The following is a 24,617-nucleotide window of genomic DNA, read 5'->3' as shown; positions in this document are numbered from 1 at the left end:
ATGCTATTGAATTGCAAAATTTGTACCCTCACTTTTGTAATCCTATATACTAAAAATTTGTTTTCACTTTTGTGCAATGAAAATCCCTGCTTTCTCCAATATAGTACTTTTGTTCTTGCATATGAGTTACATGCTCTTTTATTGTAATCATATATGCTAAGCCCTAAGTGCCTTAAATCATATTTGCATGCATAATTTCCAATACAATTATTGACTCATATTAAATATTTAATAACTATCTTGGGATCAGTAGAGATGACTGATTTTGTCCCCACCCGACACTTCCATAGTTGGTAAAAGTATTACTCTTGACATATCATAAATTCTTCACCAGAAACACAGACTAATTATTTACCAGAGTAAACTAGCAATGCAATGGTTTTAAAAGACTTCACTGAACAGGACAGAAGTATGATGGCCTTTATAGATATAAAAAGTACATGTTTTCAAAACTGAGCGTTTGATTCCCATAAGCCCAACAAAATTTGTCTCATTTATACAAGAAATTTAAGCCAAGTCTATGTATTACAGTTATTAGTGATTTTAAAGATATATTAATATTGTTTCCTAAGGATGACACCTATTCTGAGGCAGACTTATTATTACTTTACTTATGACAAGTGGTTAGCAATGAAGAACAAGTTGCTCTACAGAATGTCTCATTCCTTGATAGCTGAAGATATTAATTCATGAGCTGTAGGCAAGTACATTGATCTTTCTAGCCATCCAGAAATAAAATGTCATGTAGAGCAACTACTTCTTCATTGTTATTCCAGCATATCATTTTCCTCTCCCCTGGGAGTTTTCCTCATATTAAAAATAAAAATGCACCCACTCTTTTTCAAGAAGCAGTGGCACTTGGAACCATGGGTTTGGAGGTAGGCAGTCTCATTAGTTCCTGTGCTTGGTGAGCACTCTATATGCCTTCAGTAATAAGTGTGCGGTGTGCTTGCTTACTCTGAGAAATAAATTTTTTTCATCTCCTCTTGCATTGAATTCACTTTTCTTCATATTGACCCCCACTAGGCAGGGCTGCTGAGCTCGACACTAGGTAGAGCACAGAGAGCTGGAAAGGTAAAGTACACAACACCTTTCTATCAATCACTCCAAGCAGATCTCTTGCTTATAGACTCACATTTAAACATGCAATTAAATTTCCCACTCAAATATGCTCATTTACATAGGCAGCCTTAGTCTCCCTGAATATGTTGAACAAATGGGCTCACAAAGGCACGAAGGAAATGGCTTTGAATCTCCACATGCCAGAACACTTCACAGCAGAAAATGCTTGTCTGAGCATTGTGATGGAGACAAAGATGATATAAAGTGATGAATTAGTGGCTAATAAAATCTCAAGTGGCTAGACCAGAAGATGTACACTGGTACAAGTAGGAACTGGAAACACAGGGAATTCAGGATAGATAACCCCTGGTGAGACCAGTGGTGAGAGTGGCGATACTGGGAGCGTGCGGTAGAGAGGGGGAACTGATTATAAGGATCTACATATGACCTCCTCTCTGGGGGATGGACGACAGAAAAGTGGGTGAAGGGAGACATTGGAGAGTGTAAGATATGACAAAGCAATAATAATTCATAAATTATCAAGGATTCATGAAGGAGGGGGGAGTGGGAATGTAGGGGGAAAATGAGGAGCTGATATTAAGGGCTGAAGTAGAAAGCAAAGGTTTTGAGAATGATGATGGCAACAAATGTACAAATGTGGTTGACACAATGGATAGATGTATGGATTGTAATAAGAGTTATATGAGCCCCCAATAAAATTATTTTTAACAATCTCAAGTGTAAAGATAATTTTTAAATGTCAGTTTATGAAAATCGTCTAAATAAAAATAAATGTGATCGCATAGAGTGTACACATTTTTCACCCCATAGAGGTTGTATATTTTGCAATAAAATTTCCAAAAAATCTTGAATTTAGTAACATAATGAAATCAAGTTTGTAATTGAGCTTGAGAATATGTAAAATATTGTAAAATGTATTGTTTTAATGGCAGATAAGAAAATCATGTATTTTGATGTCAGAGAAGTCTGTCGTTCCCATGTTTTGCCACTAGAATTTGCCTACCCTAATGTCCAAAACCTAATATGAAAATTGACAAAGATCAAAATCTTGTCTCTTTCAGCGCTTTATGAGAATTAAGTTAGATATTAAGTAAATAACATGGTACCCGAAACAGACACAGTATATTGTAACGCAACATACCAGAAGGTTACAGAAGGAATTCATTTATGGAATCAGATGCAATCATGTTTAAGTTCTAGCCTTGTCATGATTTAAAATTTTTAAATGCTAGCAGCATGATAATTAATTTGTCTGAGCCTCAGTTTCTCTATCATTATAATATGGTAATTAGACTCGATAACTTTCCCTCATATTCCAGTAGCCCTAGGTTTACTTTACTTATAAAATGTTCCCCCCAAAAATCTGTTACCTACCTCTGGATTCTGACTCATAATGCCTCTTTAGGGGAACGTTTTACTTGTGTCCACAATTAGCACCCATGGAATTAACATCAAAGTAATAAAATTATCATTGGGAAAATCTGCAAAATATCTCTTCAAAGTGGTAAAATACAAATATAAGAATTTGAGGACTAAGGTGAACTGATCCAACCTATGGTATTTTCAGTTGCCTCCCATGAATTAGCAAGCTAGACAACGAATAAAAGAAGCAGGACAATAATTGATGCTTTTGAATTGTGGTATTGACATAGAATACTGAATGTCCAGGAGAAGAGATCAATCTGTCTTGTAAGAAGTTCAATCAAAATGATTCTTAAAAATGAGGATGGCAAACTTTCTTATGTGCTGTAGGGATCAGTTCCTGGAAAAGGCGCCCTGCTTGGTAAAGTAGGTGTCTGCTGGGAAGAGGAAGTCCCGTACTAAGGCAGACTGCACAGTGGCTGCAGCAATGGACTAAAACCTACGCTGGTGGAGGATAAGGCTGTGCGGCTTTTTGTTGTGTCCAGGGTCCCTATGAGTTGGAATCAAGTTGATGTATAAGGCAACCACTTATAGGTGTTCTAACATTTACCCTGTGAAAATATGTGAGCTGACAGGTGAATCTCTGCTCCCACAGACCTCATGTTGATATTAGCAAGTACCTAGCATATGAACAAGAAAATTCTGTGATACGCATGAAACCAGAATTAGCTATTCCTATAAAGACAGACATTTAAAGTTTTCTGAGAAAATAATAATGAAGTTGAAATCTAAGTTGAAAAGGTGTTAACCAGTCAGCAGAAATAAAACAGCTATTCTGTTGGTTTTTAAATGGAAAAGATCTTAGATTCTTGAACAAATGGAAAAGGAAAATATGGCTGGATATTAGAAACTGGTGCACATGGATTACACATTTACCCAAAATCCACAAGGTCAGCAGTTCAAAAGTACCAGCCTCTCTGAGGGAGAAATACAGGGCTTTCTAGTCCCATAAACCCACCGGGACTGTTCTACCCTGTCCTATGTGTCAGAATCAATTTGATGGCAGTGAGATTTTTGTTGGTTTGCTTTGGTTTGGTGACATGGAAAGGATAATTATTTTACTCTAAACGTTAAATGTAGGTAATCAAAAGTTAAAAGTAGAAATGTGTCTTTTAAATTTTAAACCATGGATATTTCTGTCACTGAAAAGGCAGCATTATGGAAACAAACACCCCATTCTAATGTCATAAGTATGAAATACAAAGTTTGTATAAGACAGTCAACACAATGCATGAAAGACAGTCTACACAATGCATGAAAAAATGTTATGTGTAATAAATATGAAATCTTAGCTGTGACTGGAAAAGTGGGAGGAGTTAGGAAGAGGAGTTTATTTTTGTAATTTCTCTGTGGAGAAATAATCTGTAACTCAGAAGCAAATATGGAAAATTTCTCTTCTTCTTAGATTTGAGTCCCAGAGAACAAGAATGGAGAGTTGAAAAGCAATTCAGTACCTTTCGTCAAATGGAATTATATAATAATGGCAATGGAACACGTAGTGGAATTCAGATGGACAAATGGAAATCATCCAGAAAGTACCTGATGAATAGTGGGAATTTGGTCATTCTAACAAAATATAGTTTTGCTAATATGACAATAAGGATACTGGAATGAATGCACTTGAAGGATAGAGCGATGTGAGAAGACAGCAGAGCTCTGCTTGCATGTCATTACGCATGTCCTTTGTGTCTGGTAAGAGCGGATGTGGGATTTAACTACACAAATAGATACACGAGAGCACTAGGAGGAAGGTTCACAGGATAGAGGTGGTTTACCAAAAGGCTGGACGATTAGACATCTGCAGGGCCGCGAAGTCATCAGAAATTTATGATTAAGGGCTATGGACTTAACTACATGAGCAAGGATGGGTAGGAACTAGGCACGGCGCAACAATAATTAAGAATTTTGATTATGTTCCTGGTGATATTGAAATTTGGGTTATACTGATCAGTTTCCCAGAAGTTGAGTTCACCTACTAAAAACTGATAGCAAATGTTAGATAACATTTATGATCATAGCATAAAAATAGTTAAAAGTAGGAATTGAACGTGAGATCACTAATGACATTTCATGTAACGATTTAATAGCTATTTAAGGTTTATGCTAGTTTTGCTGAATAAGAAAGTTGTTTAGAACATCCCTGATATTTTTCCATATTTATTGGAAGCTTCATTGACAAGATTAACTATATTAGAAATCCAAAATCATTCTCATTGAAAGATATCAATACAAATTATTCCTCCAGACTTCAAACTTAGGCTTTCTTAGGCTGGCGGAACTATGGTCCACAGAGTGGAGGGTGCTTTGAGACATCTGCAGGGAGAAGAATGGGCACCCTCAAGGAAAAGTGGTACAGTCTACCCTAATCTTAATGAGGCTCAAAACGGATTGGTTGTGACCACATTATGTTTAGTCATGTTATGGGAATTGCGCAGTGCCAAACTACTGAGAATCCTGGCCCAGCTAAATTGATACAAAACCTAGCTGTCACACTTGCTTTGTTCTAAATGCTGAGCAGGTAGCAACTTTGAAAAAAAACAAACAAAAACTTTTTATTGTGATTTGCATGAATGTTTACAGAACAAATTAATTATCTGAATAGTCATGTCTGAAGAGACAATTCATACATGTTTTGTGACATCCGTTCACACAAAGTCACACTCTCTGTGTTCTTCCTGTTTACCACTTCCATATGCCCTTCAATTGGATCCATTTTTGCTTCTGAGCTTTATTCCTGGGTAAATGCTGTCTTTTGATCTAATGTTTGTTATTTTCATAAGTGTATACCTCGTTAGTGTTATATTCACTTCATATGGCTGGCTAGTGTTTCGCTGAGAGTAGAGCCCTGTGATGCGTTCAGTTTTAAACGTGAAAACAGGCTGAGTGGCGCGGCAACACCACTCGGTATCAGAACAGCAAGTCTAGACTTTTGTATGACTTTGAGTTTTGTTCCACCCTGTTCTCCCACTCTGTCCAGGACCCTCTAGAGGGAATCCTTTTAAAGTGTGCAGTAGTAGCAGCCAGGTACTAGTTAGTTCCTCCTCTTTCAGCATCGTGGAGTCCGAAGTTCGCTGGGTCCATTAGTCTTGGATTCCTAGGTGTCTATGATTTTCTTCACTGACTGGAAAGAACCGTACTTACATGTTCATGGATACTTAGAAGATTTTTAACATTTCAGTTGCTAATCAACAAAATGGGATGTAGAACATTTCTGTGTGAACTATATCATGCCAGTTGCTTTTAATGATCCCTCTGCCCATAGTATCCATTTCCCAGGCCCGGTGACTCATTGTGTTATGGTGGTTGGCTATGGTTAAGAAGTTTACATACCTGTTCATGGTGTTTGATCTATTGATACATGGATATACAGAGAGAGCACATGCAAACACTTATGTAAAAATATCATTGGCCAAAGCTCTGTATGATCGTGAGTATAGGGTCTTTTGCCTAGAGCATACCCTGTCCACTTGCCTGTCTGCTTCTGTACCCACTTCTAGCTTAATGTTCACTATTACTCATAATACAGAACTATGTATGTAACATTACTCATATTTACCCTTGTTATCTGGAATTCTTGATCACTTTTCTGTGGCTCTTTTCAGTTCGGCTAATGTTTATGTTAGATATTTCGGGGCTCTTTCACTGGGGTCAGAGATAATTTTATGACAATGTATTTTCTTGAATTGATCCTGTCATTGTGTATAATGCCCCTCCTTGTCTCTCATGTTAATTTTTTTCCTTGAATTCTATTTATCAAATAATAATATCGCCGTCCATGCTGCTCTTTGTCATTTGTGTGTGTATTTGTGTGTTTCTGAAATTCTGATCATAAGAAAGTCATTCGTTTTATGATGTCTCACATATTTCCTTAGTCTTCATTCAAAAATTTTAATATTAATTTTCTGATGATTTCTTGAGAAGGTTTGTACTGAGGAATTTGTCTTCAAGCTCAAAATGGCATCTCATCAATTCTGTTCCACTCCTTTTCTCTTTCAATGTTTGATTTCTTTCTTAAATATTCATGTTTATCTTCTGGACTTCCGATGTTTGGTTTTGTTCCATGTTTCCATGTTTTAGAATGGTGTACATATTTTTTGTTTATTCTGTCAGATTGTTCTTGTAGGGTTTTTCTAAATTTTCTGAAAAAATGTTATCTGTAATTTTCTTGAATTTGTCTGCAGATTTCTTGATCTCTCTCTTAATCTGTTGTGATTACCTAAATAATATTATTAGTTTGAAGCCTTTATCAGGTAGTAGCAATTCCAATTTTTGCCCTTCATAATTTCTTCTCATTTTGTATCTTTGTCATATTTTGAGCCACTCTGTCTTGCTACCACTTTGAACAGAAATTGTTTTGTCTGCAAGACATTGTGGTGGTTTTGTATATATAGTTACATAAGTGATGCTTGGCTATAGATGTGCTCTTAGGCACTCACCACCTCTCTCCTAGGAGGGGCGGTAGAGCATGTCAGTTTCTGCACTGCTTTCTGCTCATTCTTCAGGTAGCATGGGTCAGAGCAGGTTTGGCTAGTATTGGCTGTTGTTTATAGATGATCAGGTAATGTAGGAGTAAGGACTGGCCCTCATTCAGTTTGTCTGATTTCAGGAGGTATAAGTTAGGCTGGGCCATATTAAGTAAACAGTTGGTCAGAAATGATAACACATATGAAACTTATTTGAACTAATAATTTATTGTTGTTCACTAGGAAAGAGACATATATTCATAAAATACATATAATAACATGAAATACATAATTTTTAAATTATCAGTTTGCTTTCTGAAATATTATAAACTCAACATTATTTTTTCTTTCAAAGTATGCTTGATATTACACATAGTCTTCACCTAAGCCATTATTAGATTTTTATATTCAAATGACATCCATTAACTAAAAGGTAATGAGGCAATATGCTCCTGTGAAGATTTGCACTCTCCGAAACACTACATTATGAGTCAATGGATTCTGGTTGTTGCTGCTTTTGTTTCTTTGATGCACACACCCTATTACACTGTAAAGGCTTATTTTCAGTTGAAGTGTATAAACTCATATTGACATTCTGTTGTGTATTTTTTAGTAAACAGACCTCTGCTTAAATTAAAATTGAATAAAAAATATCATGAAATTAGAAGTTTGTTATTATCACAAGTTGGGGCAAGATAATGATTCTGTGATATTTTTTCTAGGAGCTCCTACAAATATAAATTAATTGCCTACAAGTGACAGATTTATTATACTGATATGAGGTATTACTTTCAAATACAATTAAATTAGTAATTAATTTAGCTTAAGAAATGAGTTCTGGCATAATGATAGACACTAAGCCTAAGGACATTCAGTATTTTGCATTTCTTTGTTTTGATTTATAGCAAACTTCAAACAAGTCTATGGGATCTAAAATAAAATCTGTGTACATCCCACTTAAATTTAGGGAGAATCTCAAGAACAGATTTCACATGGAAGGACTGATTCATTTGAATTATGGTGCTGGAGTGAAAAAAAAATCCACAATATCATGGATGGCAAGAAAAACAAACAAATCTGTCTTAGAAGAAGTACAATCAGAATGTTCCTTAGAAGTGAGGAAGCTGAGACTTCATCTCACATACTTTGGACATATTATCAGGTGAGAGCAGGCTTAAACCTATCAAAGTATAACACAGTTCATGATGGACAATATTTGCAGTCTAGAAATCAAACAATGAATTGTGCTGGGAAAATCTGCTGTACAAAACCCTATATTGACAAGGACATACATTTTTGAAGGCCAAATGGTGAAATGTTATCAATTTAATTATGTCTCCCCAAAAGTATGTGTTGCAAATCTTAACCTCCATGCCTCTGGTTATAATCCTACTTGGGGATGGATTGTTATTGTTATATGTTAATAAGTCAAAAGTCATGTCAGGGGAAATATAAACAAGGATTATAAAATAAAACAGAAGAGAAGTAGGGTAAGACAGATGCCAAGGCACATGGAGATCTATAGAGATCACGAAGCAAAAGATGAGGAGACAAGTACTGTCCTCCACAGCAGAGAGAGAGAGAGAGATGCTGCCTAGACCCAACACTCTGATTTCAGATTTCCAGCCTGCTAACTTGTGAGAAAATAAATATGTTTGTGAAAGTCATCCACTAGTTATATTAGTAATACAGCAGCACAAGGTAACTAAGAGGTGGTCTAAAACAGTTCATCTTATTAGAAAAAACGAATTAATCAAATGATTATTTGATTATTCTAAAACACTCAAACTTACACATTGCGTTTAATGTTCGTACATCATTATAATTGCCAGTAATTATCAACAAGAATATGCCATTACTGCCGATACGTAATAAGAGATTTTAGGTTATAAAACCCTATCAAATTTTGCAAGGCCAGCAGCTTCTTCATCACAAATAGTCTTTTCAACAACACAAAGGGTGATGATGTGTGTGGATTTATGAAGATGAAATCAAAAATTTAAATGACTACTTCTGTTCAATATCAGCAGTAAAATGAGAAAAAGGGCTGACTGTGAGACAGACTGTTAATTGCTCATATGAAAGTTCAGGGTAGGAGCCCCGGTGACATAGCGGTTACCATCAGGCTGGGATCCTCAGTTCCAGCAGTCGGAACTACCAACCATTCGGCGAGAAAGATGGGGGTCTCTGCTCCTACGGAAAGTGACAGACTCCGTGGAGCAATTCAACCCGTCCTGTAGGATCGTTTGGAGTCACCATAGACTTAATTGTGGTGAGTTCCTTTGGTTTATTTTGTTTTCAAAATTCAGGATGATTCTGAAGAAAATCAAAACAAGTCCAATAGAACATGGCCATAAGTCTACTCCATCTGAAGTTAGAACACATCTCATGAACAGATTCGCTGTGTGGAACACTAATGACAGAAGACCCAAAGATTTCTGGGAGGACATCAGGAGCGCCATACATGAAGAAATAAAACTTTCACTTAAAAGACAGAAAAGATCAAAATGGATGTCAGAATAGACCTCAAAATCTGAGACTTATTCTTAATTGTCAAGTAGTTAAGGTACTTAAAAGGAATGATAAAATCAGAGCTGAATAGAAATTTCTCAGGAAGGATTGAGAGGACAGAGTAAAATATAACAAAACGTGCAAGGCCAAACTGAGCAAACCTAAAAGGAAGAATATGCTCACAGTAGCTTAAAGAATTCAAAATAATCAAAGCCAATGTTGCAATATTGAAAGATTCTATGGGTAGAATATTGATTCAAGAAACATCAAAAGAAGATGGAAAGAATACACAGAATCACTGTACCAAAAATAACTAGTCAACATTCAATCAATTCAAGAGGTACCATATGAGCAATATTACTGAAAGAAGTTCAAGCTGCACTGACAGCATTAGCCACAAAGAAGTCTCCAGGAAATAACAGAACACCAACAGAAACATTTCAACAAACTGATGAAGCACTGGGAGCACTTTCGCAGCTAGGCCAGGAAATGTGAAAGCCTTGGCCAACTAACTGGAAAAAAATCATATCGTTACACATGTTAAAGAAAGATGAGCCAACAGAATCCTCAAATTTTAGAACAATTTCAATAATGTATCTTGCAAGCAAAATTTTTCTGAAGATCAGACAACAATGCCGGCAAAAGTATATGGACAGCGAGTTGCCAGAGTTTCAGGCTGAATTCAGAAGAGGACATGGAACAAGGGATATCATTGCTGATGCCAGATGGCTTAAAGCAGAGGATACTAGAAAGCTGTTTCCTCGCATTTTATGACTATGTTAAGTGTGGACTGTGTAAACCATCGCAAACTGTGGGTAACTTTGGCAGTAGAAGAATTGATACATCTGAATTATCGTACTGGTGAAGGGTACATAAAATACGATGGATTTCAAGAAGAACAGAGATCTGTCTTGGAAGATGAACAGCCAAAATGCTCTTTAGGGGCAGGTTTGATGAGACATCGTTTCATGTAATTTGGACATGCTGTCAGGAGGGACCAGGCCCCAGAGAAGGACATCATGCTTGGTACAGTAGCGGGGCAGCAAAAAGGAGGAAGACTTTTGACAAGATGGATTGACACTGTGGATGCATTGATTGGCTCAAGCATAAGAATGTGAGAACAGCCCATGGCCAGGCAGTGCTTAGTTATGTTGTACATAAGATATCTAGCATCAGAATGGACGGGGAATCACCCAATAACAACAAACCAAGAAAATCGATTTGTTTGTTAAAGATCATTCATTTGTATATATTTTTCTATAGTCATGCTATCAAACCGACACTATGGGATGTATTTTGGAAGAGCATTTTTATCTAACTACACTGGTCATTGGAGCTTTTAGCTTTAAAAAAATACTTCTGTCTAAGTGCTCTATGTCTCAGTCACTTCATAATAGCAAAGGTAACTTCTAACAGTTCACACTTCCAAATCAAAACCAAATTCACTGCCATGAAGTGAATTCCAACTCATGGTAGTCTATAACTGAATTAATTGTTAGCTACAGAGTGCCACTATTTGTTACCTTGCTATTTTTCTCTCTTTTATTTACCTAGAAAATTTTTCTTCTTATAACATTTATATCAACCTGATATTTTAAAATTATTTAAAAAATTTTAAAAATAAAATGATACATGGATTTAATACTACACACCGAATTAAGATACTCAGTGCTGTTGTTTGTCAATGTTGAAGCCCGCAGATACCCACCATGGGGACTGGGCATCCACTCTGTTCTCTGCACGTCAATCACCCTGATGTATAAAGCCATATACATCGTGAATATTATTTTCAAACATGTTTTCTCAGAAGCTCTCCTGTCATATATATTCAAATTATTTAAATAATTGTTAAATAGCTTAATTGCTCAAAAGAATTTCAAAGAAAATATTAACTTACTAGACCCTGAAGGAAGTTACTTAATCTAGCTCCTGTGGCAGCAAACAAAACTTCAGAAGGTTGATATTTCTCAATATTGAACCTCCCCAAGGATGGAAACTCAAGTTAATCAATCGGCACTCCTGAAAACAAAATCCTAAACAAACATGTTAGAACTTTGCTACTCAATTTCACCTAGTTAAAATTTTTCACTTTTCCCAAATAACGAAAGAAAAAGTTTCCCTGGCAATTCAAATTTTTTCTAGTCCAGTCTCCTTCTTTCTGTCTGTCTGTTGACTACAAAACTATCTCGATGTGTATTATGACTTGACTCTTGTCTGACTTCCAGATCAGACATCCCTGATAAATTGGAAAATAAAGCTTATAGGTTCACAAATGTAATATTGTATAATTTTTACTTTTAACTAAAGAAAATAAATGTTTCCTCATGGTCTAAAATATTTGAAGCATTTTGAATTATCTCAAATTTCATTTTATCACTCTTTTTAAAAAACATGTGGTTGTGAGGATATAAATACAAGAAAGTTCCCAAGGGAATATTTTTCTTAGGAATAAAAAGCCAAATATATAATAGCAATTAATTTTCCCTTTTAATCTGACTTTAATTTTTGGTTAATAAAATCTTATCAAAACAAACAGTTATACACACACACGACTGTTGGACAGCTGCAAAGTTTCAAGAGTGATTAACACAAATGGTTAATTTGAGTTGCATAGACAAATATTCATCTAAATAAGGCAAAGAAGTTTGTTCTGGTACGTTAGCTTCCAAGTAGATATTTTTATAGGAAAGGGTACATTTTTAAAGAACTGCGAGGGAGTTATGTGCAAGAATTCTGTTCATGTATAACAGGATTTGTGTTAATACCTCCTACACATCACTTTGAAAACATACCCCTCTCTGCCTTATAGATTATTGTTTGGGGAGGTACTGTGAAATGGTAAGAGGTGAATATTTGTAAAACAAGTACCTTTTATACCATAAGCCTTATTAAAGTGAATCTTTTTCAAATAAATTTAAATAAATATTTATAGAGAGATATACATACACTTATGTACACCCTTCGAGTTTGATTTGAGACAAACAAAATTAAAATTAAATGAAAATTTCAGATTTGATGATACATCAAAAGAAAATATCCATAATGTACCTTTTCTCTTCTCTGCTTATGTTTCTAAATCCCTTTCTGTGATTTTGGAATGAAGTTTGGGAAGTGGCATATAGGTATCTGAGTGACACAAATACATCTAGACATAATTTTATATAAAATAATGATGATGATAGTTACTATAGAACTTTGTTTGAAGTGCTTCTGGTCAAAAGTAAAGGAGATTTGATAGTTAAATCCAGGGGGAGGCAAGAAGTGATTGAAGAAAAACAAGAGGAAATAATTATTTGATTGTGGATAAGACTCAGGAACATACAAAGCTATGAAAATTAACAAATTAAAGGTGCCAGAATTTCTTCTGAGCTGTAATTTCCTGAGGAAAAAAGAATTAACTGGCACCCTTGATTCATAATGCCTACTAATTGCCCATGATGAAAGAAAATCTTCACCTTCTAATCCCCAAACCTCATGCCATATCATTCCATAGCATTCCATTCCATACCATACCATTCCATACCGTATCATAGCATTCCATACCATACCATACCATTTCATACCATACCATATCATACCAAATTCTGTGAATTCCTTTGTGAAAATGCTCACACTATTTCCTCCATGATATAATGCTTTTGGAAGTAGTAGTGGCTTTCTCTTATTCTATATTTAAATACATATGTCTAATCAATATAAAAGATAGGTGTCCTAGGATACTTTGATGTTAAAATGTATTTAATTTACAACTTGAGTGGTCATTTAAATTTTTTCCCTTGGGAAGATATTTTTAAAATAAAATCTTCATTATTAAATATCTGATAAATTCCATTATTGGCTATAATCAGCACTTAATATTTTAGAAAATAAATACACAGCATCAGAACAGAGGATAGGAAAACAACTAAATCAGGGAAATAAATTAAATTTCCATTTGGAGCTTCTAATTATCAATGGCTGTTCGTAATAGTTTCTTCTAATTTTGAGTCATGCCTCATCAGTAAATAAATGTGCAGAATCCTTCAAGACACATCCAAACCAAGAACCATTTATTTGAACAAAACAAAGGATACAAAACACAACATTCACATAATGCATGAGATTCAGAAAACGAGGTGTGAAAGAGAAAGCGAGAATATTTATTGGGTAATAATACCTAAGGTATAGGTCTTGTCCATCAAAATCTTTCTCCATTAGTGACAGATCAAGGAGTGTTTTATAGGGAAGGCTTTGGGACAAGGATCTTCTAGAACGGTCCAGCTTAAGACAGGGCTACTGGTTCTCAGAAAGTTATTTTTGTTTGAAGGGGCCAACCTACATTCCAACAGCAGGTATTATTAGTGAGTTATATTCTTTAAATGGAGACAGGTTGATTTTTAAAGGGAAACAGCAAAGATTTGGCAATTCTTCTTGAAGTCTAACAGAATTGCAATATCAAAATAATGAGGACCAGAGTACACGGGGACCTCGCTAGATGCAGGGAGCCAGTGCAGCCTCAGTGGGAAATCAGGAAAGGGGATGGACATCAAAATTGTGTCTTTGCGCCATACTTAATCAATCTGTATGACCAGCAAATAATCCAAGCGGTGGAACTATTTAAAAGAGAATGAGGTGTCAGGATAGGAGGAAGGATAATTGATATCCTACTCCATGCAGGTGACACAACCTTGCTTGTTGAAGGAGGATTTCAAGTACTTACTTACAAGATCAAAGGCTGCAACCTCTGGTAGGGATTACAACTCAATGTAAAGAAATAAAATTCTCACAACTGATAAAATTTGGAGCTAAATTAAGGAAAATTAACAAAAATAACAAATTTTGTTAATTTTAAAAATTAAACTTAAATTTTTAAAAATTAACTAAAAATTTTAAAATAAAAAAGCCTTAGTACAGGCTCTAAAAGTTCTATGCTAGATTGACATATTACTACATGTAAATATTTATCTTGAGGTGCAATGTTTTCAATGACAAGGTAATACCAGTATGCCTATAAAGGATTAGTTAATTCAAATTACTCAAATTTATGCATAAATAACTAATGCCAATGATGAATAAATTGAATGTTTCAACATAATCCTGCTGTTCTAAAATTGATGACTTGTTACTTACTGGTTATTGTAATTTGAAATTTGAGAAAAAGAAGAACTAGCATTTAGAAAATAACAGCCTTTGTGGTAGAAGGAACCCAAGATGGCATGATGGAAATTTTGTAAGACCAATGACATTCCTGGAAAATACATTTCTCTAACAAAATATTGATTACACATGTGGGTTTTGCCTAATGGAATATACAGGAATCAATTAAACTACATCTGTGAAAAGAGACCATGGAGAAGTTCAATATTATCAGTCAGAATAATAAAATCAGGAGCTTACTGTAGAATATTAATTGTTCAAATGCAAATTCAAGCTGAAATGGAAGAAAACTAAAATGATCATACTCGCCAAAAAAAGTATAGCACATCTACTTTAGAGGCCATCTTAAGTATAGATTTCATACACTGAGTACTAATGACCAGAGAGCAGCTAAGTTGGAAGATGTCATCATGAATTGGATAGACAAGAAATTAAGAAAATACCAAAATGTGAAATAGAAGTGCTCTAAAATTAGCTCTTTAATATGAAGTAGCTAAAGCAAAAGGAAGAAATAATAAAGGAAAATAAATGAACAGACAATTTCAAAGAGTAGACTGAGAAGACATAATATTATAATGAAATGTGCAAAGACTTGAAGTTAAAAAAAACAAAAGAAAAGAACATACTTTCCACTCTAAAGCTACAGGAATTGAAGGGGAAATATCCAAGCTTTAATATGCAATACTGAAATATTCTCTGGATATTATTAATTTACAAAATAAAAGACATAAAATATTAAATTATAAAGGAAGCATCAAAATAATTAGAAGGAATACAACATAAAAATGAGTTGGTCAATATTTAACCATTTTAAAAGCAGCAAATGATTAAGAACCATTGGTTTTGAAGGAAGAGGTTCGATGGCCTCTGATGCATTCATGACAAATTATTAATATACAAAATATAACAATAAAATATTAAATTACAAAGGAAGCATCAAAATAATTAGAATGAATACACCATACCAAAGTGAGTTGGTTAATATTTACCCATTTCAAAAGGCAACAAATGATCAAGAACCAATGATTTTGAAGGAAGAAGTTCAAGGGCCACTGATGCATTCGTGACACATAAGACTCCAGGAATTGACCAACTATCAATTGAGATGTTTCAAGAAATTGTTGCAACTTTGGAATTGATCACACATCTATGCTAAGAAATTTGGAAACAGTTACCTGGTAAAGCAGCTGTAAGAATCCTATATTTTTATCTATGTCAAAGAAAAGTAATCCAACAGAATATGGGAACTTTTGAACAATATCATCAATAATAAGCCACTACAATTTTTCTGAACATAATTAATAAGTAGTTGCATCACTACATTGACACAGAACTACCTCGCCTTGCTCCTGAAGAGGGCTTCAAAGACTACAACCTTCACTATGGGTTACAAATCAGTATAAGAAAAATAAACATCCTCAACAGTGAGTCCAACAGTTACTATTACCAAAAAAAAAAGTAGACCAAGGACTGAAGCGTGTCCTTTGTCCTTGAGATTCCTGCACAATAAACTTCCACAATGAAGGAGATATGAAATTCTAACACCAGCTGAGCAACTGAGAAGCAGCAGCAGTAGATCTAGGAGCCAGAGGAGAAAATAGAATGATGAGCTTCCAAGCGCAAGGAGGGAACAAAGTTTAATGCATTCTGATAGGAGGCTCAATGGCAGAATGGGGTTCATCCAGGCACTTAATTGAGGAACTAAATTTCAAAGGCACCTTGACAAGACAAAGTAAATATTCTAAATTAATGTTCAAACATCCAGAGTTAGAAAACCTAAAATGAAGAACACACCTAATATATCTAAAAAGGAAATAATTCAAGAAAACCTTCAAGCCTTAAGTGACAATATTGAAACATTCTATGGGCAAAATGTTGACCAGGGCAGGAAGTAACAGAAGAAGATGGATAGAATACACAGAAAAATAGTTGACACTCAACTCTTTCAGTAAATACTATATGATCAAGAACAAATGGTATTGACAAAGTCCAAGATGCACTGAGGGCATCAGCAAAAAAACAAGGCTTCAGAAATTAATGGAATCTCAATTGAAATGTTTCCATTGAGCACTGGAAGCACTCACACATCTATGGCAAGAAGTTTAGAAAACAGTGATTGGGCCAATTGACTGGCCAAAAGACACCCAATTTGTACCCTTCTAAAGAAAACCAAACCAACAGAATAAAGAAATTATAGAAGAATATCAATTATAAAGCATGCAATGAAAATTTTGGTGCCATCATCCAACAAAGGTTGTAGCAGTTGATAGAGAGGGAGTGGCCAGAAATTCAGGCCAGATCCAGAAGATAATGAGAAACAAGAGATATACTTACTGATGTCAAATAGACCTTGGTTGAAAGCAGAGAATATCAGAAAGATGTGTACTTGTGTTTCATTGACTATGTGAAGGCATTTGACTGTGGGTAGTACCATAACAAACCATGAAGATTGCACTGAGAAGCATGGGAGTTCCAGAGCAATTTATTGTGCTCATGTGGAATAGGTACATGAATCAAGAGGCACTTGTGTCCCTGGTTTGCCTAGAGACAGCCTTGTCATCTGTGTCAGAGAACATTATAAATCATCCCTCTGTCACATAACTTATACTGCCATCAAGTCAGTGCTGACTCATAGCAGATAGGGCAAGTTAGAACTATTCCAGTGAGTCTCTGAGCCTGCAGCCTTCACAGGGGTGAAAGCTTCATCCTACCCCTATGGAGCTGGCTGGTACTTTTGAAAGGCTGATTTTTTTCCCCAAATAATTTTATTAGAGGCTCATACAACTCTTATCACAATCCATATACATCAATTGTGTAAACTACATTTCTACATCTGTTACCCTCATCATTTTCAAAACATTTGCTCTCCATCCAAGCCCCTGGCATCAGGTTCTCATTTTTTCCCCTCCTTCCTCACTCCCCCCTCCCTCATGAACTCTTGATAATTTATAAATTATTATTTTGTCATATCTTGCTCTGTCCTACGTCTCCCTCACCCACTCTTCTGTTGTCCGTCTCCCAGGGAGGAGGTCACATGTAGATCCTTGGAATCAGTTTCCCCTTTCCAACCCACCCTCCCTATACCCTCCCATACTCCACTGGTCCTGAGAGGATCATCCGCCCTGGATTCCCTGTGTTTCCAGTTCCCATCTGTACCAGTTTACATCCTCTGGTCTAGCCAGATTTGCAAGGTAGGATTCGGATCATGACAGTGGGGGAGGGGGGTGAGTAGGAGGGGGAGCATTTAGGAACTAGAGGAAAGTTGTATTTCTAATTGTTGCTACATCACACCCTAATTGGCTTGTCCCTCCCCAATACTTTTCTGTAAGGGGATGTCCAGTGGCCTACAAATGGGCTTTGGGTCTCCACTCCGCACTCCCCCCTTCATTCACTATGGTAGGATTTTTTATTCTGATGATGGCTAATACCTGATCCCTTTGACAACTTGTGATCACACAGGCTGGTGTGCTTCTTTCATGTGGGCTTTGTTGCTTCTGAGCTAGATGGCCCTTTGTTTACCTTCAAGCCTTTAAGACCCCAGACACTATATCTCAGCCAGGCACCATCAGTGTTCTTCGCCACATTTGCTTATGCACCCATTTGTCTTCCGTGGACGTATCAGGGAGGTGAGCAAACAATGATATGATTTTTTTGTTCTTTGAGAAAGGCTGATCTTAAGGTTGGCAGCACACAGTCTAAACAGTGCACAGTGATCGTGTCATTAGGTCAGTCAATGGTACCGAATTTAAACAGTCCTGAAAACAGGATTATGAATCACAGTACATGAAATGTTGACTTGTACAGATTAAAGACCTAAGTGCACAATATTTACACACACAAAAAATGTCCAATAATAGTCATTCACGTCTGGGAAGATGGCGGACCCGCATACTTTGAGCGCTCTTTCGAACAAGGTGGGTTTGGTGTTCAGGTAGCCAAGTGGAAGGAGTCTGGTGAGTGAAATATGCCCCTGGGACAGCACTCCATCCCCACCCCATGCATTTGTCCTGATCCAGAGTCTCGGTGATCCAGGATCTGATTCTTGGGACATCTAGGCTCATTAGGTCGCCACCACCACGGCCACGACTAGCTATAGCCCCACTTCATCCCCAGACTGGGACCTGAAACCGGAGTTGCTTGCCTGCTCTGCTGAGACACGCAGCAGTGGTGGGACCCCCTACAGCAGCTGCCCACTCGTGGGTGCCCACTAGGGGAGAAGCTCCCCTTCCCCGCGGTTCCCCTCTCCCCACGTGGCAGCAATCTGCCCTTGGGCCTCTGTCCCTCCCTCCATTCACCCATGGCCCTGGTAACTGACATGCAAACTACCGGTGGCTGTGTCCATGACTGACCATCCACCCGCATTGCTGCCTGGGACCTCTCCACTGGCACCCGATTTGCCGGGACACCCGCCCTCGTCAGCTTAGCTCCGGATCCACTCCTGACTCAGGAAGCTGCGCTGCGTACTTCCTGCAGGCATGAACCTACACCCAGAGCGCATCCTACTTCACTGCATTTACGCTAGAGTCACTTCAGGCTGGCCTGCGTCACCTCAGAGCCCTGTAGCCTTAGCCCATATTGCTCCACCTGCCTGCTGCGTGGCGTTCCTTCCAGCGCTGACAGCACTGGGAGCTCCTGCCTATTGGGAGCAAGAGCGACAAGGCTTTGCGCTCTGCCAGAGCAGCTTTGTGAGCCCAGTGCACTGCGGGGTTCCCAGAAGCCGCCATCTCCAAGCTCTGAGCCAACCATGGACGGAGGGCGAGCGACAGGGCTTAACACTCCTATTTGGTGCTCCCGCTGCAGTGGCTTTGCCCACCACGGTGCACTGTGAGGTTTCCAGCAGCTGCCGCTCCAAGCTCTGAGCCAGCCGTGGCAAGTTCATCCCAGGATGGAGGGTCAGTGACAGGGTTTTGCATTCCCAGCGGAGTATCTTTGCACACCCCCAAGCACTGTGGGGTGTCCAGCAGCCAGCAGCTCTGAGTGACAAGCCTGCCCACTGCTGCACATCCCTCTCAGAGCCGAGGACAGGCACCATTGCCCGCTGTTTCCCGCCAGAGCAGTCGCTGTCTGATACCGCTCAGACCATGTCGCTAAGGAGCCTGTGCCGCTCACAGGGCCAGTGGCTGAAGGGGTAAGCGCCACCTGCTAGGGAGCCTAGAATGCGGCTTCATTGTCACTGCTGGAGCCGTCTGTGTGCTCCGGCTGGCTCTCACCACTGCTGTATCCTTCAATGTCCCCAGTGCCAGCTTCTAATCCTGCTCCAGCCCTTGCCAGCCAGCATAGGAGGTTGGCGCTGCAGCCAGTGCCACTCTCACTATCCCTTGTGGCTCCAGCCTTTTCTACCCCGTGCAGGAGGCTCACCCCTGTGGTGCTGCTCCAGCCTGTGTAGCCTCTGCCCACAGGCTTAACTCCACAGGACTATAGGGAGTGCTTGCTGATCTGAAGAGCATTTTCCCTCACATGGCCTGGCTCTGGAGTCCACATCAGCACGAAGTCCTATGGCAGCGAGGCCTCGGCCACCTCTGCCTTCTATTGGGCATTGCTAGAACTTGGAGGGAAAAGAACGGGGGGAAATTTAAATATATATGCATATATTTATATATTTTTAACCTAGTGCTGGTTTTTCTCTTTTTTCTCTTTTACTTTCTGAGTTTTCTTTTCTCTCCTCCTCCTCCTTTTTCATGATTACTATTGCTTCTCTTATGTCCTTTTTCTACAGGTTTTCCTTCTACCTCTTTTTTCTTTATCCATTTTACTATTATAACTTCTTTTCTCTCCTCTTTTATAGATTCTTCTTTATCTCCGTTTTTTCCTTTTGTTCCCCAAATTTAAAAAATAATTATTTTTAATTTTCAATATTTTAACTTTTTAATTAAATATAAAAAAACAGCTGCTAAGGGTACCCTGACAGACCAGGTCAAAGCAGCCTTGGGGCACTCATTGAGGCTACAGCCTCCACTGCAGTCGCTGAAACATCTCACTACTGCTGGTTGCTAAGCCTTCGGCGAACTCTGCCTGCACAGCAGTCTGACCCATCCTTATGTTAGGTCATAAGAAGCCACCTGAAAGAATCCTTAACAGTAACACAGATAAGAGCCCCCTGGCCTCCCAAAAACATGGGGACTACAAAAGGATCAAGAAAAAAACCTACAGACCACATCACTCCCAACAAAAAAAAAAAACCCAGAGAGACAAAACATAGTAGCAGAGATAAGGTCTCTCAGAAGAAACAAATACAGGTCTGCCACAGAAGGAAATCTTCAGACGTCTGCTCGCAGTAATACAGGAACTAAGGGAAGCATCCCAGAATAAGGATGCAAGGATAGAAGAGATGAAGTCCACAATAGAAGGGATCAAGTTCACAATAGAAGGGACCAAGACCACCCACCAAAAGGAACTGCAGGAGCTAAAAGAGGAGGTACCAGAAGCCACACACTAGGTCACAGAATTTACGATTAGTCTAGAGGTGGCAGAGAATCGTATCAGTGATCTCATGGACATTCAAACAGACCTAAGCAAGCAAGAAAGGCAGTCAGATAGGAAAAATAAAGAAGCAGAAGATAACCTGAGATCAATGGCAGATGCTATGAAGAGGAATAATACTCGCATACTCGGTCTACCAGAGCACAATAAAACACATAGACCAACAGCCAAGATAGCAAAGGAATTTCTGGAAGAAAACTTTCCCACCCTAACAAGAGAGAACCAGACACTCATACAGGAAGCATAAAGGACGCCAGCTGGACTAGACCCCAAGAAGAACACGCCAAGACATATAATAGTTAAAATATCCAACTTTGAGGAAAAAGACAATTTTAAGAACATCAAGAGAAATGAAGACAGTCACATACAAAGGAGTACATGTAAGAGTATGCTCAGACCTATCAAGAGATACCATGAAGAGGAGGATAGAATGGAGCAACATCTTACAAAAGCTGACAGAAAAAAAGCCTCCCCCAGAATCCTGTACCCTGTCAATGTATCTGTTGTGATATATGGTGAGATAAAGGTCTTTCAGCACAAGGAAAGACTCAAAGAATATGCTGCAAGTCACCCGACCGTGCAAAAAATACTGGCTGACTAAATATGACCAGAGGATCAACCTCCACCAAGAACAAACAGGAGACCACCATATAGCCCATCTCCATCTAGAAGCCTATGTGCCAGAAACAATTACCAGGACAACAGGGCCTCAGATGGAAAATAAGGCAAGATAGAAAGACTCCACTCAAACACAGCACACTGCTATGAAGTGAGATACATAAACACCCGAAACATGAAACAGGGTATGAAAATTATGAATCCACAGATGGTGATAATAACTCTGGATACCAATGGACTAAATTCATACATTAAAAGAAAAAGGCTTGTGGACTGGCTCAGAAAACACAATCCATCAACCTGTTGCCTGCAAGAGAAACATCTTCCGTGCACAGACAACAATATGCTAAGAATAAAAGGCTGGCAGAAAGTTTACCAATCAAACAGTAAATCAAGAAAAGCAGGGGTAGCTATCTTAATATCGAACAAAATGGACCTCATGATCCAAACCACAAAAAGAGACAAAGAGGGACACTACATAATGCTCATAGTCCAGTAACCAAGAATCCGTAGCATATTGAATCTTTATGTTCCTAATAATGGTGTGGCAATTTTTTTCAAACAAACTATTAAAAAGATGAAAAAAGAAATCAACAACTCAACAATCATAGTAGATGACTTTAACACTCCACGATCAGAGAAAAACAGATCATTAGGAAAGAAACTCAGCAAAGAGGCCATAGAGCTAAACATTGTAATTAGGTAACAGGGCCTGATAGACATTTATAGACCTTTCCATCCAAATATAAGAGAATTCACACTCTTCTCAGATCCACATGGATCTTTTTCCAGAATAGACCAAATGCTGGGACACAAGTCAAGCCTGAGTGAATTCAGATATTATCCAGATGTCTTTCGCAGATCACCATGCCATAAAGCTGGAGATTAATAAGAGGATGCCCGGAAAAGCAAGGGCAATCAATTGGAGGATGAACAACGATCTCCTGCGACATGAATGGGTACAGGCCCAGATTAGAGAGGATATTAGGAAGTTTCTAGAAACTGATGAGAACGAGAATACAACGTATCAAAATTTGTGGGACACTGCGAAGTCAGTTATCAAAGGTAGCTTGATATCATTAAATGCATCTTTGAATAAAGAGAGACTTATGACAGATACGTTAATGCAAAACCTCCAACAACTAGAACAGGGTCAGCAGAACAAACCCCCCTCCCCCCAATAGCAAGAGAAAAGAAATAATAAAATTCAGGGCAGAGTTAACCCAGTGGGAAGACAAGAGAACAATGCAAAAGATAAATGCAGCTAAAAGCTCATTCTTTGAAAGGATTAACAAAATTGACAGTTTGCTACCAAAGTTTAACAAGGATAAAAAGGAACAAATATAAATAGCCAGGATGAGGAATGGAACAGGGGCAAAAACAACAGACCCCAATGATATTAAAAGGATAATCACAAAGTACTGTGAAGGTCTGTATCCTAATGAATTCAGAAACATGGAAGAGATGGATAAATATTTGGAAAAATAGTATCTCCCTAGGTTATATCAAACAGAGATCAAGTGCCTCAAAAAGCCCATAGCGAAAGAAGAAAGAGAAAGAGTCATTAAAAACCTACCAACAAAAACGCCTGAGGGCTAGATGGCTACACAGCACAATTCTACCAAACATTCAGGGAAGAGTTGACGCCGATCCTCCACAAAGTATTCCATAACATAGAAGAGAATGGCAAAGTCCAAAATTCATATTATGAGGCCAGCATAACTTTGATACCCAAACAGGGAAAATACCCCACAGGTATAGAGCATTTCAGACCAATATCTCTAAAGAACATAGATGCCAAGATCCTTAACAAAATATTGGCCAATAGAATACAAAAGTATATAATACCCATCATCCACCATGACCAGGTAGGATTCATCCCAGGGTTTAACATCCGAAAATCTATCAATATTATACACCACATCGAGAAGAAAAGGGATAAAAACCATATGATAATATCCATAGAAGCAGAAAAGGCATTTTTTCAACATCCAACATCCATTCATAATTAATACAGTCATGAAGATAAGATTGGAAGGTAAGTTTTCAAGCTGATACAAGCTATGTATACAAAGGCCAACATCAGTCAGAGGAGAAAAGATAAAAACAATTCCACTGGAAAAGGGTACAAGGCAAGGATGGCTGAGGGGACCAGTCCTGCCGCATGACGTCGAAGACAGAGTCGAACGACGCCTGGCCCGGCTTCAAAGAAGCTGGATGGTAGGAGTTGGCTGCCCAAACCCACTCTCGATATGTATTTGGACTTGTTTTATTGGCCTTGCCATAATTATTTGGAGTGCTTTTATGCAAGATTCTAAAAAAGTTTATCACCCTCTTTCCACAGTTTTTCCCTTTCCTTATCTTGGTTACCGCATAGGGGGCAAAATATGGCATCCCCCTCCAGGAAATAACCCAAAGAGAAATAGAGTTCCTGGTCCTGATTTATCTTATACAGGGACTTACAATTAAAATGGCATAAGAATAGTTAACAAATAAAGGTGTACAAGTTCCTTTTAGTAGATTAAGTTTTGTGGAACGGTTAGCAAGAAGAGGGCCTCCATGATGTTTGAAGTCCACTGAAGCAAAGCTACCTATTGTGAGGCAACTCATACCTTGGGGAGTTTAATTTATGGGAACTTAGTGGAAAAGTAAGAACAAGAAATGAAAGCCCTAGAGGAACAGCCCAAGAAAGAACAGAAAGAATAGCCAAAGCCTGTCAAGTAATTTTTGATAATGAAATGTATTAATGCTTTATTGATTTCATAGTTAGAACAATGTGCCCTAATTGGATGACGTGTGCTCAGTTATTGTTAGAAGGTTTATGTCTATCACCCTTGTATGAGAAAGTTTTAGTTTCAAGATGTACTAATTTTTAACCACGAATCATGATGTGATTGATGTAAC

Source organism: Tenrec ecaudatus, chromosome 6, assembly GCF_050624435.1.
Source record: "Tenrec ecaudatus isolate mTenEca1 chromosome 6, mTenEca1.hap1, whole genome shotgun sequence".
In the NCBI taxonomy this organism is placed as follows: Eukaryota; Metazoa; Chordata; class Mammalia; order Afrosoricida; family Tenrecidae; genus Tenrec; species Tenrec ecaudatus.
The sequence above is the reverse complement of the archived record's forward strand: the minus strand, read 5'-3'. Positions refer to the sequence as shown.